Source organism: Choloepus didactylus, chromosome 17 (assembly GCF_015220235.1).
Source record: "Choloepus didactylus isolate mChoDid1 chromosome 17, mChoDid1.pri, whole genome shotgun sequence".
NCBI classification, from domain to species: Eukaryota; Metazoa; Chordata; class Mammalia; order Pilosa; family Megalonychidae; genus Choloepus; species Choloepus didactylus.
Window position 1 is genome coordinate 20,700,967 of NC_051323.1, and position 21,002 is coordinate 20,721,968.

The 21,002-nt window shown below is 35.9% G+C and overlaps 1 protein-coding gene across 1 annotated transcript in view; it reads right to left on the bottom strand.

Moving 5' to 3' along the window:
- The window catches only part of ZNF638 (zinc finger protein 638), a 170,173-nt gene that overhangs the window by 135,197 nt on the left and 13,974 nt on the right, over window positions 1–21,002 (bottom strand). The gene's annotated exons all lie outside the window — the stretch shown is intronic.

The window sequence follows — 21,002 nt, forward strand, 5'->3', positions numbered from 1 at the left end:
AAGAATAGTCTCCAGAATGACCTCTCTACTCCATTTGAGATCTCTCAGCCATTGAAACTTTATTTTGTTTCATTTCTCTTCCCCCTTTTGGTCCAGAAGGCTTTCTCAATCCCATGATGCTGGGTCCAGGCTCATCCCTGGGAGTCAGGTCCCACATTGCCAGGGACATTTAAACACCTGGCCACCCATTCTTTGAGTTCAAACATGAATGGAATTCCTTTCATGAAATCTTCCTTGATATAGGCTAATATACAAGGGTGATCTTTGCATCAGAAGAATGAAGATGAAAATACGAAAAGATTTACCAAATCTGCTGAGAGTCTTCTCTACTGAGGTAACTGCCATAGACTGCTGCTCATTGGTAATTTTCTGATAATAGTAGTCCTCAGAAAAGGGAGGAGGGCTAGATCTGAGAAAACAGGAAATATATTGCAGTAGCTAACCAAAGAAATTACCAAGAGGAGCTGCAAGAGATAAAGTCACTCTTTGAATGCCAACCCTTCCAGGTAAGGAAAACTCTGCCAGGATTATGATCTGGTTAGGTCTCTGTCAGAGGAGGTAAAGAGGTTTGAGGACTACCTCTAACTCTGGCCTGTCAGCAAAAGGGAATTCTTAGTCAGAGTGGAGAAAATTATATAAGAAGTGAAATCTAGAAATATAAGATTCACCTTTAGTGCTTTCCTAATATTCTTATGACAAAGTCTAAACTTCCTGTCAAGGTTTACAAGGTCCTTCATGATCTACTCCTAGACACCTCTCCATTTCCACCTCTTGAAAGTTCTCTTCTATGCCCTCCATTCTCCCCACCTCTGTACTGTAAAATCTGGGCCAGGTCTTCAGTGCTCCCATAACACCCTGCACTTCCCTTATTATAGTACTTAACACTCTTACTGTAATTACCAGTCCACTTAGTCTACCTTCCAAGACTAAAATTCTGTGAAACCAGGGGTCATGACTATTTTGTTTGCCACTATAGTCCCAGCAATTCACACAGTACCTGGCACATAGTAGATACTTAATATTTATTGCCTGAATAAATGAACAAATGAATGATGGATGGTTTTGGGGAAAATCTGAATATCAATCAAGAGTAGGGAGAGTTTCCATACTAGTAATAAGAAATAAGAAATATATTGGGCCAATTTTCGACCATTGAATTGTGAATGCTCACAAGGAGAGAAAAATAGAAAAGGTAACTACACTGGTCTCACAAATATCCCTCAGATCCCATATTTCAAAAATATGTTTCTTCATTCATTCATAAAACAGTTAAGAGTCTAGATTTTGGGATGAGATGACATGCTTTCAAATTCTAGGTTCACCATCTTCCAGCTGTGTAACCTTGAGCAAGTTACTTAATTTTGGTTCCTCATCCACCTCATATGATGGGATCAAATTAGATCATTCTGGTCAACTACTTATTAAAATGCCTGGCATAAAGTCCTTAATTATTGTTAACTATTATTAATTGAACAAATATTTCCAATCCCATTATGGGTCAAGCATTGTTTTCATGTCCTGGGTATAGCAAAAATGAACAAAACATAGTCCTTGTCTTTAAGGAGCTCAGACTTTAGAGGGCAGAAAAGAAAAAAAGAAGTCTGGTAACAAAAGACAGAAGGAAACAAAACCAAGGAAAGTACATGAAAGAATCTGCACCAATTTGTAAGAATAATGCCAGAGTGGCTAATGATCCTTATGTGCTTTAACTTAACTACAGAACTAACAGAGAGAGAGAGAGAGAGAGAGAGAGAGAGAGAGAGAGAGAGAGAGAATATGAAGGCAGCAAGAAAAAAAAGCTTTTTTATTATGTTCAGAGGGGGAAAAATGTTAAGGGAAAAAAGGCTTACTACTTAGAGTTGTTTATACAGTGTTTATATAATGTTGATGGATGAGCCATACTTCTCAGTTTCTGTTCTCTTCTGTTCCTCTTCCAAGGAAAATGTTTCAGAACAGAGAGATTGTGACAGGGGGGAATGAAAGACTAGGATAAGAGGTTCTTCCTCAGTGCTCTAACTAATTACATCCCAAGTCCCTGATGAAATTTAAAAAAAAAAAAAAACCAGCTCATAAAAGGTCCAAGAAGACAGGAGTTACTTGTCGAGCCACTTATCCAAAAAGTATACCAGTCAATGTGATATCAAGAAAAGTTTTCAAGACAATTATTCAAGGTGTGAATTAAGAGGCAGTGATTATCAGGACCCAACATGGCAGGGACAAACTACCTTCATTTCCTTTTTGGCCAGGCTTACCAGATTAATCAGGAGGTGCCATGATGTACCAGTACTTCAACAGGACAGCTGACAAATTTAATCATGCTATTCTTGTAGACAAGATGAAGAAACATGGTACAAAGCTGAGACATTGAGGTGAACTAGTTGAATAACCCAAACCAAAAAATGCTTTTAAATGGACTCATATCAGCCTGGATGGGACATTTATTTTCTTTGGATACAGAATTCCACTGTCATCCCTCTCCCAATCAACATGCTTATTAATAACCTGGGTAAAGATGTGATATTCACTTCATGAAACTTTTAGAGGATGTGAATCTGACAGTAAACTCATAAAAAAGACCTGGGTCCAAAAAAACTTAATCATAAAAGAATAGAACATGAGATAATGGAAAAAGCATACAATCACTATGTGAAAGAGATACAAATAAACAAACAAAAAGGCTGGAGGCTGGGCCAGTCTCTGCCACCAGGACACCACTCTGTCTGTGTCCATGACAAAGTAAGCTAACTTCTCTGGGTCTCAGATTCTCATCTAGAAAGTGAGAAAGTGGTAATAATTGATCTCTAAGATGAAATTCTATGAGGATGGGGAAGACATTGCTTAATAGCAGTACTTAAAAGTGGGTATTTAACTAAGTAGCTGAGGGTTATTAATGTTAAATAGCTGTCAAAAAATTCAATGTGAGCAACTCCATTAACAGAAGTATAGTATACATTATATGAGAAAGAGAAAAAGACAGAAAGGGTAACATGATATCTATATCTTTAAATATTTGAGACCTATCAAGTATAAGTGGCCCCAAGTGTTAAGAACATGATGGGTACATGAAAACTTTCAGACACATAAACTTGGCTCAGTAGAAGGAAGCTCTAACAGACAGTTGTTTAAAGAAGTCTGTCCAATTCTAGGTTGTAAAGAGCCATTTCTAGAACCAGAGGTACCACAGAATTCCATTCTCACCTGTCCTATTTTTGGAAAAAAAATTACCAACGACAAAAACCTGAAAAGCATACTCTATACATTTGAAGATGCTATGAAGCTTGTAATCATAGCAAATATATTGGTTTAGAAGAAACAAAAACTATCCTAAATATAAGATGGAATATGACAAAAAGAATGTAAGGACTTAAGTTTGGGTTGAAAGGCCAACTATACCTATACAGGATGGAGGGAAATGCAACTCCTCAATAGTTTTCACTGAAGCTTGATAAGAATCATGATGGCTGATAATATATCTAATGCATTCTTTGGTTGCATGGATTATCCTATAACAACCATAATAAGGTAGGCAATAATCCTATTCTATTTTGCACCAGTTAAATCATACCTGAGCATCACTGTGTTCCTGTCTTGGATGTGTGTAATCTTCCAGTGCTTCCTAAGTGTTGATATTGTTTCTATCTTCCAACCCTAAGTAACAGAGCAGTGAGAGACCCAGTGACAGAAATGCTAAAAGAAGAGCTAGGGGAGAGGCAAGGGCAAAGCTGACACTTAGACCTGTTCCCAAATAACACAGAATGGGAGCAAGCAGAATCCTCTGAATTGTCCTTTAAACTACTGGCAACTTGGAGAAGACATAGTTAGAATACCTGGACAGAAGGAACTGTACCAAAATACATGCATACATACATATAACTATTCAAATACATCTAAATATAGACCCTTATACACCAATAAGTAGACCAGAAGCCTACAAAGACATACAGTGGCTCCTCATTCTTGCCAGATTCCATATCTGTGGTGCTTTCCCATCATTTGCAGTCATTCATCAGACATAGGCACGTTCCCAGCTTCTGTCCTATAAGGTGACACTGCCTTCTTGTTTCAGCTGTCACACTGTAAATTGTGTTTAAATGTTGCTCTTCAATGTTATGAAGGCAGTGATACTGTATCTAAAAGGCAGGTCAAATAAAGAACTTCCTAATGAATTCTCTTTTTTTTAATGCAATTTTATTGAGATATATTCACATAACATACAGTCCTTCAAAGTGTACAATCAGTTGCTCATAGTTGTGCATTGATCACCACAATCAATCTTTGAACATTTTCATTACTCCAAAAAAAATAAAATAAAATTAGAATAAAAAAGAACATCCAAAACATTCCATTCCCCTCCTCCCTGCATTGCTCATTTACTTTTTTCCACAATCATTCATTGTTTTTTTAACTCTATCAAAAATTAAAAACAAACAATAAAAAAAATTCAAACAAAACCAAAACAAAGGAATAAGAAAAAACAAATAACCTAAAATAACTACATTGTTTCCAACATGTTCCTACCCTACCCCAAGAGAATAAACAGACTATAACCCAAAAAAGGAATAAGAAAAACAAATAACCTAAAATAACTACATTTCTGCGAACCTGTTCCTACCATAACCCCCAGAAATTAACAAACCATAGTCATTCCTGACCTAATGAATTCTTGTATGCAAATTTAAGGAGGAAGCAAAAAATATATAAGGTATCTTTAAAACAGAAACATGTGTAAAACAAGGTTATATATTGATCAGTTGACTAAGTATTATGACCAGAAGCTCACAGGAATGTAACCTGTATTTCCCCTAAGGGCAATGGTTCAGTATTTGCTAACTCTGTGTTTGTGGTGAATTTATAGACCATGACTACTCTGAATAACAAGACTCAACCGTATGCACAAAAATCTGGATGTTAGCCATGAAGTACATACTTATGAACACATAGGTTCAACTACAGAGATCAAAATATTCTGAAGCTGGTATATATATTTATCTCTGTAGCTACTCTATGAGTTACCACAATTAAGTGAAAGAAAGTCCAAGCTGCATAGAAGAATGGATTCATAGTGACTAGAGAACTTCTTTTTCTGGTAACATGACTGGTGATATACTTGAAAAGCCTTCTTACTGAAATAAACCAGATCAATTATAAATTAAAATAAACAAACTTTAATGCATGGATATCTACTTCACACTATACACAAAAACCTATTCTAGGTGAATTACACATGCAAATGTAAAAGGCAAAAATTTTAGTTTTAGAAGAAAATTAAGAAAAACCTTATGACCTTGAAGAAAGAATTTCTTAAAAGGGAAAGGATTAATAACATCAACTCATTCAGTATTAAGAGCTGTTCATCAAAAGATACCATAAAGAAAATAAAGTCAAATCACAATTTATTGGTATCCAGAATATAAAGCAAAAACTAAAAATAAGATAAAGACAAACAACCCAAAAGAAAAATGGGAAAAAGATCAACAGTCACAAAAAAGAAAACTTTTCTCCCCAAATTTTTACATCTGTTCCAGTCCTGTAATCTCCCTTTTGGCATATTCTGGAGATTCTCTTCAAGTCTCTCTTTTGTGTTGGATCCCATGTGTGGTGGGGAGAAGAATACCTGCCCTCCAACCACCACCAAAGATGTCCACATTCTAATCCCTGGAAACTGTGACTATGTTATCTTACGTGGCAAAGCGGACTTGGAAGATGTGATTAAGACTTTGAGATGGAGAGATTATCCTGGATTATCCAGGTAGACTTGATGTCCACCTCAGGGGTCCTTATAAGATGAAGGTGGGAGGGCTGGAGTCAGAGAAGGCAACGTGGTAATGGAAGCAGAGCGCAGAGTGATGGGGACCTATGAGCCAAGGAAGGCAGGAAGTTTTTGGAAGCTGGAAAAGGCAAGGAAACAGAGTCTGTCCTAAGAGACTCCAGAAGGAACACAGCCCTGCTGACAGCTTGATTTTAACCTATAAAAACCCATTTTCGATTTCTGACCTCTAGAAGTGTAAGGTGATAAATTTGTATTGTTTTAAGTCAACAAGATTGTGATAAATTTTACAGCAGCAATAGGAAACAAATACGCCATGTTTGTTAGATTCCAGCCTTTTCCTTTTCTTTTTTTACTTCCTCCTTTTGGTGTAACGTCTTCTATAGTAATTTTTTAGGAAAAAGTACACAGGAATAACATTTCTGAGACTAAACTTCTGAAAATAACTTTACCAAACCTTCATGCTTAATTCATAGTTTGCCCAGACACAGAATTCCAGATTGAAGGTCATTTCCCCTCAGAATTAAAGATATTCCATTTTCCCTTCTCTCTGTCTTTTCATTCCATTTTCTAGAAGTAGACACAGCAAAAAAGGAAAAAATATCTTAGATGAAACAGAGACTATGCACAGAGAAGAGAAGAGAACTTTATAAAACATTATCACTAATATCCTCAGAGAGATAAAAGAAGATATTTTACAAATGAAACAAGAACAAAATACTAACAAGAGGGTGGGGTAACATTCAGAGATACAAAAGAGCTCTTGGAAATTTAAAAAACATGAGAGCAGAAATGAAAAACTTACAAAGGAGCTGGAAGACAAGTTAAGGAATTCCCTCTGAAAGTACAGAGATGGAAAATTGGGGAAAAAATAAGGGGAGGACCCATCCAAGAATTCTAACACTCAATTAACAGGAATTCCTGAAAAAGACAAGTGAACTAAAAACAGAATTCTGAAATAAAATTATTCTATGAGTTTCTTCCGGAGACAAACATGAGCAAATAAGCCAAAAGAGAGGAAGACAAAAGGATACATAAAATAAGAAAGAGAAAACAGGAATCTCAAAGAGGACAGTTAAGGGAACTCCCAGGATGACAGTTATGACTCAGACATAAAGGGTAACCAGTACGAAGTAGAACAACATAAACCCCAACACAAACACGCTGAAGGCTGTCATCAGGATCCTCATAGTGATTGTGCCATCTTTAACCTAAGAACAAAATGTAGTGAGCCTGATCTGGTGCTTGGCTTGTCCTCATCCTTGTTGATAAATTTTCTCTTGTCCCCTAATTCACATTTAACCGACTCAACTGAGAACACTTGTTTAACCAAAAAGGACATTCTGTTTTAACCTATTCCTAAGAACTGGAGGTAGGCTATGGTAATCTCTGAAACAGAAAATATAGAATGGCCTGTCACCTGATATCAGACTTCTACTGGACATCCGGTATTTAGATCCAGTTCACTCCAGATGTGGCAGACAACATGGATCCTAGGACTCACACATAATATTACCTACTGACTTCCCCAAAGGGGTTCTCATAAATGTTCAGGATATCCCAAGCCAGGTCATAACCCAGAGGCACTTCTCTCACACTGCTCTGTTTGTGCCTTCTACTCAGTTCATCAAAAATATTCTTTTTTGTAGTTTAGAGATACAAACATAGAAGTAAAACTGAAAAGCAAGGGAAGAATGAGGAAAAATCGGTATTGTGAGCTAGGTCTAACAGGAAGGAAGGGGATGCAATTGGAAAATGGTAACAGAAAGCTTAAGAGTACTGGAACTGTTCTATTTCTCATCCTGGATTGTAGGTACACACTTTTTTGTCTTATTATTGTTCTTTAAATCATATATGTAGGTTTATTTACATTCTTCTATATGTGTGATTCACATCATCATTTAAAACAAATTATTGACCAAACCTGTATTAAGAAGAAACCTCCTTAACCTGATAAACCAACAGCAAACATTATTACAAACAGTTGGAAAAAAAGAGGGAGAGAGAGAGAAAAGAACAGGGGTGTCCACTTTAACCACTTCTATTCAGCAATATAACAAACGTCCCAATCTAAGTCAAAAGGCAGATTAAAAAAAAAACAGTATACTAATTGAGATGGAAAGAACAAAGATGTCATTATCTAGATACGATTGTTTAAGTAGAAAACTCAAGAAAATCTACAAACTTATGAGAATCAATAATATTTAGCACATTTGCTAGGGAGAAATAATAGTTATCTGCATTTCTATTTACAAACAAAGAGTTAAGCTCCTTCACTTTAAAAAAATAGTATTTACAAGAACAATAAAAAGGATATATAAGAATAAATCTTACAAAATATTTTTTACAAAGAAAAATACAAAATTTTACTTGAAAGCTATTAAGATGACCTAATAAACAGGAAAATACATTATGTACACAGTTAAGGAGACTCGCCATTGTAAAGACTGACGCCCAAACTGATCTACTGATCCAGTGTAAAAGGATTGAAAAAGATAAACCATGCCAAATACTAATCAAAAGAAAGCTGGAAAAGCTATATTAATCTCATACAAACAAAACTTCAGAATAAGGAATACCACCAAGGATAAAAATGGGGTATTACATAAGGATAAAGGTATCAATTCTCCAAGAATACATTGCAACCTTAAATGTGTATGCACCTAACAAGAGAAGTTCAATATACATGAAGCAAAATTGCTAGAACTGAAAGGAGATGGCACAAATCCACAATAATTAGAGATTTCAACACTTCTCTCTCAGTAACTAATAAAAACTGAAAGAAAATCATTCAGAATATAGAAGGCCTGAACAATACTCTCAATTAACCAGATCTAATTGACATTTATAGAATACTTTGGCCAACAAGAGCAGAAGAAACATTATTTTCATCTGTACTTGGACAGAGTCTGGGCCATGAAACAAACCTTAAAGGTACTGAAAAGAATCAAACAGAATATATTTTCAGAACCTAACAAAATTAAACTAGCATTCAGTGACAGAAAGATGTCTCAAAAATCCTCAAATATTTCAAAATTTAAAAACACAATTTTAAATAACCCATGGGTCAAAAAAGAAATCTCAAGGGAAATTAAAATATATAAACTGAATGAAAATGAAAACATTACGTTAAAATTTGTGGGATGCAAAGTACTGCTTAGCAGGAAAATCATAGCAATAAAGGCTTATGATAGAAAAAAGGTCTCAAATCAGCAATCTTATCTTCTGTCTTAAGAAGGTAGAAACTAGAAAGAAATCAGGTCTCAAAACATCATACTATATCATCCATTTATATGACATTCTTGGAAACACAAAATTATAGTGATGTAGAACATAGTGGATGCCAGATGTTATGGGCAGGGGAAGGGCATGACTATACAGGGAAGTCTTGGGAGTTTTTTTAAGTTATGGAACTGTGCTGTACCCTGATTGTGGTGGCAGTAACTAAAAGTCTATACATGTGTTAAAATCAGAAATGAAGGAGAGGTCATTCCAACCAACCCAACGGAAACAAAAAGGATTATAAGAGGATATTATAAGCAATTGTATGCTAAAAATAAGATAACCTAGATGAAATGGACAAATTGTTAGAAATACACAAATTACCTAACCTGACTCAAGAAGACATAGAAATCTCAAGTAAAAAGATTGAGTCAGTAATCAAATCCTCCCCAAACAAAGAAAAGTCCAGGACCAGATGGCTTCACTGATGAATTTTACTGAACATTCAAAGTAAAATTAACATTAATCCTTCTCAAACTTCCTAAAACACAGATTGCTGCCCACCCCACCACTATCAAAGTTTCTGATTCAACCGGTATGGGATGGGGCTGAAGGTTTTATACTTTCGACGAGTCCCCAGAGGACACTGATGCTGCCAGTCCAGGGACCATTCTTAGAGAATTTGAGGATTTTTGAGACATCTTTCTGTCACTGAATGCTAGTTTAATTCTGTTATGTTCTGAAAATATATTCTGTTTGATTCTTTTCAATACCTTTAAGGTTTGTTTCATGGCCCAGACTCTGTCCAAGTACACATGAAAATAATGTTTCTTCCACTCTTGTTGGCCAAAGTATTCTATTGTTTGTATTCTATTGTATTCTTAGAGAGTTTTTAGAAACATACCTTCCATTATATCCATCTGACCCCAAATAAAGATGAAAAGGGAGTAAGGAGAGATGTGAAGAATGGAGGGTTACTATTTTACTCCTTGATATTGTCCTTTCTTTGAATAAATACATTTTTTCCTAAATATTCGGCAAAATTAAAAACACCCAAATAGACACTGAGTGTTAGGGAGGAAAAGGGGCTATACTAATAGCAATATTTCAGTATTAAAAAATTATTTGATGCTTAGCAAAACATTTTCCATTTTCCTCTTTTCTCTTTGTTTTATTTGGGCTAGTTTGAGAACATTTGGAAAAGAATTTTTTCTGTGGGCAAAAGCTTTTCTAGAGTCTGTAAGGTCTATAATTCTATGAAAAGGCAACACACAACAAGCAATTGAGAGGGCAATGCCACAGCTGAGCCAGGGTGAGGATAGCACTGCCAGGGAGAGGGGAGCACAAAGCAGCTTCTCACAGACTATGGGCATCTGTTTAAAACCAGAGAATTTCAATTAGGCAACAACAGAAACTCAGGCGTTATTACAAAACACAACACAGGCTCTGGTGCTTCACCTGAACTCTTCATGTCCAAACAGAGTCCTGAGTACAGCTTCTGGTACTGTACTATCGAAGCTTATGGGGGTTCCTTTTTAATGGTTTGCCCTCAAGCTTTCACAGAGAATTCTCCATTGGAGAGGAGAAGGGGAAAAATCTTGTTACATAACACTAAGCAGTCTGATAGGTATTTGCAATGTTGAGATAAGTAAGCAGGAATTTTCCATTTTCACTTTCTAGAACTGCCACCATGAAACAAACCACCGTGAAAATATGTTTAATACTTAAGTTAAGGAAAAGTAGTCATTGTAAGTCAATTAGAACAATGTGCTGACCATATTTCACAGGCCTCTTGCCTAATTATATAGCTGTGATTTTACCTTTCACCTATGACAAAGGTCACAAATTCAAATGCCTATAGGGACCAAGCTGGTAACAAACTATGAAAGTGAACAAGTTAAAAGAAAAATCAAATGCCAGAAGAATCAAATGTCATTTTTGATGAACTATATTTAGCCACGTACCATAATACAAACAAGTATAATATTAGAGACTATAAATTTGAAACTAAAACAATAAAAATATTTAAAAGTAGGGACAACCAATTATTAATTTTTTTGTACCTCATAACAACACCTTTGCTCTAAAACCAAAATCCTGACATCTTTTCTCCTGCACCAAGATATCAATGTGATGTCTTGTTGCATGCAATTTGCAGTACAGAATTCAGCCCTGGATTCTTGAACTTTCAGTACTTTTAAAATTTTTAAAGTAAGAGAAAACAAATCCTCTTAAAGCAGGAACTTTGAAACAAAGATGAAATTTTTGCATAGTGATTTTTAGCTTTAGGGTAAATACTCCCGAGGTATTTGTAGTATTCTGATGCCCCATTGTCAAATACTTAGCTTTTGGTACTTTCATTTGTCATTTCCATTCACATTACTACTAATTAATTGAGAAACGTTAGCTTCTTTTCATAAAGTGTGAAATTGAAGAGCCTTTCTTAGAATTCAGTCTTAAATTCCACAACTTTGGAAATGAAGTTAAGGCCATAATTTTCAGTTCTGGAAACAAATTTCAGCATAGGAAAGAGTCCCAGATTATTCCTCGCCAAAAAAATATAGCCAAAAACACATATTTTCTAGAAATGAGAGAAATGAATCATATAAATGTGGCACTTCTTGGGAACACCCTTTCTAGAAAAATATTCACAATATTTAGATTGTAATGTTAACCCAAAAGGCCAAATCTTTGAGCTATTCTTCACTGGTAAACTGAGGCAAAGATTTTCCCTTAGATGACATGTAAAGGTTGATTTCTTTGAACAGTTCAAAAAAAAAAGTTTTCAGCCCTGTGCTGGTTTGAAGCTGTATGTACCCCAGAAAAACAGGTTCTTATATCTAATCCATTCCCGTGGGTGTGAACCCATTGTAAGCAGACGTTTTGATGAGGTTACTTTCAGTTAAGGTGTGTGTGGCCCTGTCCAACCAGGATGGGTCTTAATCCTATTACTGGAGTCCTTTATAAACAGAATGAATTCTGACATGAGAAGGAGAAACCCACAGGGAGCAAGAGGCTGCACACCAACAGAACCTGGAAGAAAAGGGAAAGACCAGGAGATGCCACCACGTGAGGAACCAAGGATCGCTGCAGCCAGCCCCGGAATGCTTTGATAATGCCCTGATTTGGACTTTTTCCCAACCTCAAACTATGAGCAAATAAATTCCCATTGTTTAAGAAGACCCATTTCATGGTCTTTGCTTGAGCAGCCTAGGAAACTAAAACAAGCCCTAAACTACATATAGGAGACCAGAGTGTTATGAATACCATTATGCAAAAAAAAAAAAAAAAAAAAAAAAAAAAAACCTATCTGAAGTTCAAGGTTCAGAATCCAGTTCATGGTGATAATTACAATACTAGATGCATTTCTAACTTTTTGGTCTTAATTTATTCCTAGTAAATTCTGCAATAAACAGACTACTAAGTCCATATCCATTGGGTCAATATGTCCAAGGTTAACTTCAACTATTTATTATTCCAGGAGCACTATCCATAATCAAGCTAATAAATTTTTACCCATTTCTCTTAAATTTTGACAGACTTTTCTAACATATATAAACAAGCAATTTGACATTGGCCTTTTCGTGGTCAATAAAACCAAACATTCTTCAGCCCATGGAAACTTTTAGACTCCACAAATATTGCTAACAGTGTGGAATTACCTATATATGTGTTTTCATGAGCTTCTGTTGAAAGTGACATAATTTAGATTTGTAATGTAATTTGGCTTTTAAGTTCTCAGTCATATCTTTGAGATGCTGTGAAATAGTATTTCCAAGTGTATTTATGTTTTTCTGATTGAGGTACATAAATTCTGCTCTATTCAAAAGGGACTGCTTTAATAACTTACCAACTATATAAAGTATTGATGCCCAGGAGATTCTTTTTTTTACCAAATACATGACTACCTTTCAGAGTGTCATCCCTTATTTAATTCCCATTCAAAAACAAAACCTATTGTACCTTTTCTGTATACTGTTACGGTGTTTACTATGTATGACTGATTTTTAAATAGCATCTTAATTTGCATTCTTTTGACACAGATACACTTTGCATATTAAAACAGAGGAATAATCTTTACTTCTGCAAAAAAAAAAGTTCTTTTCCATTTTTTTTTTAAGAATGAAAGGGGCTTTATCTTTCCCCACTTTTGAGAGAAAAGCAGACCCAAAATATATTTCCCTTCCTTTTGAAATCTACAGTAGAAAAACAGCAGCACAAGTACAAGGGATAAATGACTACGGATACCTGGCCTAGATACCCTGGGGCACGAAGGAATGGTGGGGACAGTTTATGTGAAGAGCACATGCCTGTCTAAAAGGGACAGCTGCTCCCCAACTCCAGCCTATTAGGGCCATGTGCTAATGTGCTCTCAGTGTTCCCAGAGCTTCCAAGTCTTTAAATGCTGGAAATACAGATTGTGTGTGTGTGTGTGTGAAGTTGCTTTATTTTAAAGTGTTGGCAATTCAAAAAAATCTTAAAACATTGTGAGAGCCAAACAAATGGTCCACAGCCCATCAATTTGGGACATCTTCCCTTCTATACACCTCATACTCCAACCTATTGTGAGATTTAAGTCCTACCAACATCGATCTATATTCTTAGTAAAACTAGCAAAGCAAACAGCGAAGTCTTTTCAACAAAAAGGCCTCCCAATTTTGGCTGAGGCTTAACAGCCTTCCACCAAACCTTGGCCAATTGCCTGGAACACCCAGTTGCTTCTAAAACGCCTAAGTTTTTTTGTGGGGGGAGGGCATGTTGTTTTTGCTTTTGCTTTTTCAGCAGCCTTGCCTCTTAACTTTTTGTCATCCAAACTGTCCTTGTGCAAATAAAACAGAGCTTAAAAACAGGAGTAGTTTCTCTTCTAAACAAAGCTGCAAAGGGAAAAAAATAAACAAACAAAAGAATTCCTGGATTGAACTTGATTATTGATAACTGTATAACTATATAGCTTTTATCGAGTGACCATGTGATTTTGAAAACCTTGTGACCAACACCCTTTACCCAGTGTATGGGCAGATGAGTAATAAAATAAAGACAAAAAAATTATAGACGTTAAGAATAAAAAAGAAAAAGACTCCTGGATTGAGAAATTCTAGTTCTATTTCTACAGTTGGTTCATGTCTTAACTCTTACATACATGGCACATATTCTGTTTGTCTATCTCAGGAGAAATTAGCAAAGCTGTCCTTCCCTATGAAAAATGAAAAACCTACAGAACAAAAAATGCTCAAGCAATGATGTCATTTAAAACAAGTAACAGATCAAAAAAATTTTAAGAAGTTGGGATTTTATATGCCATCTTCTCTAATCAGTCAATAACATTACAAATTATTAAAAAGATAATTTAAAAATCATGAGTACCTGGAAATTAACAAAAATACTTCTAAACAACCTTTGGGTGAAAGAAATCAGACCTGAAATTACATCTAGAATGTTATATAAAGGAGAAAGGTTAAGACCAAACTAGTAGGATAGCACCTCAGGAGCTAAAGCAGTCTTCAGAAGAAATTTTAGAGCCTCAGATTCCTTCACCGTTAAATAAGGTTTAAAAAAAAATGTAAAGGAATTATTATTCATAGTAAGGGAAAAGGATTAAAAAACCACAAGACAGTAGGAAGAGGGAATAAATCAAGATAAACCTGAGTAAATTTTTAAAAACAATAGCAAGGATATATAAAATTGAAAGCTTGTTCTTTGAAAGGACAACAAAACAGACAAAACTCTTTGTGGTAAAGAGTAAGGAAGGAAGGGAACGGTTGAAGAAAAATATACAGTGTGCTAGTTTGAATATATTATGTCCCCCACAAAAGCCATATTCTTTAATGCAGTGTTGTGGGAGCAGATTATTAGTCTTTTGATTAAAGTGGAAACTTTTGATTGAAATTTTCCATGGAGATGTGACCCACCCAACTGTAGGTGAGACCTTTTGATTAGATCATTACCATGGAGGTGTGACCCCACCCTCTCCAGGTGGGTCTCAATTAGATCACTGGAGTCCTTTAAGAGAGCTGAGAGCTCACACAGACCCAGATGCTTGGAGATGCTGGGAGATGGAGACAGAAAAATGTTTGGAGATGCTAAGGTAAGAGATGATGCCCAGAGTTTGCCCAGAGAAGCTAAACAGAAGACCCCCAGATGCTTAGAGAGAAACACCCTGGGAGAACAAGCAAGGATGCACAGAGGCTGAGAGAGAGAAGCTAAGAGAGACGGAAGCCCAGAGACATTTTGGAGAAAGCCATTTTGAAACCAAAGCAAAGGACAAGCAGATGCCAGCCACGTGCCTTCCCAGTTGACAGAGGTGTTCCAGATGGCATCAGCCTTTCTTCAGTGAAGGTATCCTCTTGTTGATGCCTTAGTTTGGACACCTTTATGGCCTTAGAACCGTAAATTTGTAACCTAATAAATCCCCTTCATAAAAGCCAATCCATTTCTGGTATTTTGTGTAATGGCAGCTTTAGCAAACCAGAACATATAGGATCAGAAATAAGAAAGGAGATGTCAAAGAGATTAAATAAACTGCAAGAGAATATTATATGCAGCTCCATGGCAAGGAATTTAAAAACCAAAAGAAAACAAATGATTTCTTAACAAAATATAAATTATAAAAACTGGCTCAAAAAAATAGACTCAACAGAGAAAAGGTTCAAAAGGACGTTATTGGAACATATGAAAAAATGGAATATAGACTCTAAGGTTTATATCATTGTTAAATTTCTTCAACTTGATAACTGCATCTAAGGTGGTTACATAAGTGAATATCCTGTTCTTGGGAAATGTGTGTGGCAGTATTAAGGAGCAAGATATATAAACCTCAACACTCAAGTGTTCAGGAAATGGGTAGACAGATAGATAGATAGGTAGAGACTGATTAATAGATATAATGACATAGGAAATGTGTCAAATGTTAACATTGGTGGATCTAGGAATCTGGGGGTCTACGGGTATATTGCAGTTCTCTGTATGGGGTTTGTATTATTTTTGTAAGTGTTCTGTAAGTCTGAAAGTATTTCAAATAAAAAGTTTAAAATTAAAAAGAAAAATAATGGCAAAAAAAGAAAAGAAAACTTGATTAGATGCATTACTATAACAGAAAAACCCAATGTAGTGTATCTATACATAATTATATAAACATGAAGAAAAATATAGATACATAGACAAATTAGTTGATAGACAGATAGACACGTAGATTAGCTGACAGATGGATGACAGACACATAGACATAGAGATACATAGATAGATACTGATTGATTGATAGATGTTGTATATTGAAATGCTATTAATGGCCTTGAATCCCCCCCCCCAAAAAAAGTGTAAACATGTTGATCACAATTAGAATGCAAACAAATTGAGAAAACACCAAAATATTGTAAACATGTTGACCACAAATAGAAGGTAAACAAATTGAAAAAAACATGTTTTGTAATAAGTGATAACCAGACATGTGGTGGTTTAAAATTGTATGTGCCCCAGAAAAACATATTCTTAAATCTAATCCATTCCTCTGTGTGTAAACACATGGTAAGTAGGACCTTTTGATGAGGCTACTTTGGTTAAGGTGTGGCCCACCTCCTTCAGGATGGGTCTTAATCCTACTACTGGAGTCCTTTCTAAGAGAATTCTTCTTTCTGACTTCTGAAATCCTCAGTTCTCTCTTTAAGACCTCCAACTGACTGGATAGGAGACTCATCTCCTTGCTGAAGGCAACTTCCTTTGTTGACTGTAGAGGCAATCAGCTGTAGATGCAATCAAATAACTAATGCTGTAAATTCATCTATGGAATACCTTCACAATACTAACCAAGCCAGTGCTTGCTTACCAAACAACTGGACACAATAACCTAGCTAAGTTGACATGTGAAATTAACCACCATAGGGACCAAAATGAAAAGCCTTCTAAATTATTTATTTAACTTATCACTGTCTTGCTGAGTGAACCTAAACAACTTGCTTAAAACAAGCAAGCAAACTAACAAACAAAATGAACAAACTCAGAATACAAATTTATTAATTTCAGCAATACAAATAAGCTCCCTGTCAATCAAATTTTTGAATAGAAAAGTTGACATGGGAAGGCAAACTAAATCTAAACTTTGTTGGATGAGTAAAGTAGGGGAAAATGTATGCATCAATGGAAAACCATGCTTTGTTTAGACCACACTTTTCCAAATTATCTGAGTCTAACCTTTCATTGCTATTGAGCTACTTTCCCTTATTAGCTTCTGCTGTATAAAACTTATATTAGTGCAAAATAATCCTTGTTTCTAGACATGTAAAATTTGTCTGGTAAAGGTTCAAGTGGCTTCCCTCCTACCCTGTGGACTTCCTGATTTATAAATGTGTCTATATTTTTGAATCTCCCTGTGAACTGGTTGTAACATCTTACCAGTTCCTTCATTTAAATAATTGAGTTAAATAAAATCTTAACATGTGTTCATTTTACATCTATATGAGGATCATGATTTTACCGGTTTTTTAAAATAAGACTTAAACAGTATATATATCTATAACAGGGGAAATCGAGTGATCTTAACCAAACAGCACAGACTTTAGAATAACACAGCTGTGGATCCAAATCCTGGCTCTTCCATTAGGACCACTGCACTGTACAACTCCAGAGGGCACCATTCACCTTGCAGTTTTTGTGAACGGTTCTTCCCTGCATAGTGCTTTGCACAGGTCTGCACTGTTATCATAGCAGCACCCCCTCCACTAACTTCAACAGCAACTGAGTGTGCATGGGTATGCTAACAGAAGAGAGCTGTCCCATCCCTTTGCCTTGGTGATAGAGATGTTTAATGAACCAATAAAATATGTATATGTGCTTAACTATCAAAATACAGGCAAAGAACATGGGATAGAAATAAATACAGAAAGAAATAAGACACTTCTATGGCCTTAGAACTGTAAATTTATAACCTAATATATCCCCTTTAAAAAAGCCAAAGAAAAAAGAAAAAAAGAAAAAGAAAAGAAAGAAAGAAAAGAAAATTAAAAAAGAAGAAAAGAAATAAGAACTACTCCTAAATGTTAACAGCTTAGATTAGCACTGTCCAATAGAATTTTTTACAATGGAAATGTTCCATATCTGCACTGTCCAATACAGTAGCTACCACCCACATGTGGCTATTGAGCACTTGAAGTGTACTTAGTGTGACTGAGGTACTGAATTTTTAATTTTATTTAATTTTAATGCATTTAAATTTAGCTACGTGTGGCTAGGGGCTACCATATAGGACAACACAGGTAGATAACTAGTATATGGACCAAAAACTTCTGTAGCTGCTGGTACAAACTGCGAATGCTGGAGGAACTTCAAGTCTGACTCTAACTACCCAGAGTTAGGCCAGGCTGCACAGGTTGATGGCAATCATCCACAAGACTGCACTTTAGCACCAGTCACAAGTTTGGGGGCCCACGCCACCCACACTTCTGATCAACTGGCTACCAACTCAGGGGTTCTCATAAGCCCCGTGGGCTTGATGATTCACTGGAACAATTCACAGAACTCAGTGAAAGCACTATACTTACAATTATAGTTCTTTTTTTTTTAAATTGAGATTGTTCACATACCATACAACTATCCAAAGATCCAAAGTATACAATCAATTGCCCACAGTACCATCATATAGCTGTGTACCCATCACCACAATTATTTTTTCAATTTTTAGAACATTTTCATTACTCCAGAAAAGAAATAAAGACAAAAAAAGGAAACTCCAGTCCTCCCATACCCCTAACCACCCCCCCTCCATTATTGATTCATAGTTTTGGTACAGTACATTTGTTACTGTTAATGCAAGAATGTTAAAATACTACTAACTGTAGTATATAGTTTGCAATAGGTATATATTTTTTCCCATATGCCCCTCTATTATTAACTTCTAGTTATAGTGTCATACATTTGTTCTAATTCTTGAGAGGGATTTCTAATATTTGTGCAGTTTATCATGGACATCGTCTACCACAAGATTCACTGTTTTATACACTCCCATCTTTTAACCTCTAACTTTCCTTCTGGTGACATACGTGACTCTGAGCTTACCCTTTCCACCACCTTCACACAACCATTCAGCACTGTCAGTTATTCTCACAACATGCTACCATCAACTCTGTCCATTTCCGAACGTTTAAGTTCCCCCTGGTTGAACATTCTGCTCATAATAAGCAACCGCTCCCCATTCTTTAGCCTCATTCTATATCCTGGTAACTTGTATTTCATGTCTATGAGTTTACATATTATACTTAGTTCCTATCAGTGAGACCCTGCAATATTTGTCCATATGTGTCTGTCTTATTTCACTTAATATAGTGCCCTCAAAGTTTCTTCATCAACTCATTTTTTTTTAAGACCGTTTTGTTCACATACCATACATTCCGTCCTAACTAAACAATCGTTGGTTCCCTGTATAGTCATGTATTTATGTATTCACCACCCTCACCACTATCTCAATAAGGACAACTCCATTTCTTCCACAAAGAAGGAGGAAGAGTCAAAGAAGGTAGAGAAGGTAGAGAGACAAAAGGAAAGATAGCATTAATCTAAAGTAGAATAAAGAGTCAGACAACATCACCAATGCCAGGAGTCCCATACCCTTCCCATATGTCCCCCCCCCCATATGCATTTAGCTTTGGTATATTGCCTTTGTTATACTAAAGGAAGCATAACACAATGTTTCTGTTAATTATAGTCTCTAGTTAGCATTGATTGTATTTTCCCCCTAATCTCACCCTATTTTTAACACCTTGCAATGCTGACATTCATTTGTTCTATCTCATGTAAAAACTTTTTTGTACCTTTTATTACAATCACTGAGCACCCTAGGTTTCACTGAGTTATACAGTCCCAGTCTTTATCTTTCCTCTTTCTTTCTGGTGTCCCACATGCTCCTAACCTTCCTCTTTCCATCATGCTCACAGTCATCTTTGTTCAGTGTACTTACATGGCTGTGCTACTATCTCCCAAAATTGTTCTCCAAACCTCTTACTCCTGTCTTTTCCTTTCTGTCTGCAGTGCTTCCTTTAGTATTTCCTGTAGAGCAGGTATCTTGTTCACAAACTCTGTCATTGTCTGTTTGTCAGAGAATATTTTAAGCTCTCCCTCATATGTGAAGGACAGTTTTGCCGGATATAGGATTCTTGGTTGGGGGTTCTCTTTCAGTATCTTAGATATATCACACCTCTTCCTTCTTGCCTCCATGGTTTCTATTAAGAAATCTGCACATAGTCGTATCAAGCTTCCTTTGTATGTGATAGATCACTTTTCTCTTGCTGCTTCAGTATTCTCTCTTTATCTTTGATGTTTGATAATCTGATTAAGTGTCTTGGTGTAGGCCTATTCAGATCTATTCTGTTCGGGGTATGCTGCACTTCTTGGATACGTAATTTTATGTCTTTTGTAAGAGAAGGGAAATTTTCTTTGATTATTTCCTCTATTATTGCTTCTGCCCCTTTTCCCTTCTCCTTCTATGATACCAATGACATGTACATTCTTGCTTTTGTTTTGTCCTTAAGTTCCCGGAGATGTTGTTTGTATTTTTCCACTCTTTTCTCTGTCTGATATTTTGTGTGTAGACTTTCAGGTGCCTTGTTCTCCAGTTTCTGAATGTTTTCTTCTGCCTCTTGAGATCTGCTGTTGTATGTTTCCATTGTGTCTTTCATCTCTTGTGTTGTGCCTTTCATTTGCATAGATTCTGCCAGTTGTTTTTTTGAACTTTCGATTTCTACCTTATGTACACCCAGCATTTTCATTATACGGTTCATCTGTTTTGCCATACCTTCCCTAAACTTTTTGAACTGATTTAGTATTAGTTGTTTAAATTCCTGTATCTCAGTTGAAGCATAATTTTTCCTTTGACTGGGCCATAACTTCATTTTTCTTAGTGTAGACTGTAGTTTTCTGTTGTCTAGGCATCTGATTTTCTTGGTTACCCCAATAATGTTTTCCCAGACCAGAAGAGGCTCAGGTCTCAGAAGAAGACAATAGTAGCATGTCTCCCTGAGGGTGTGTCTTA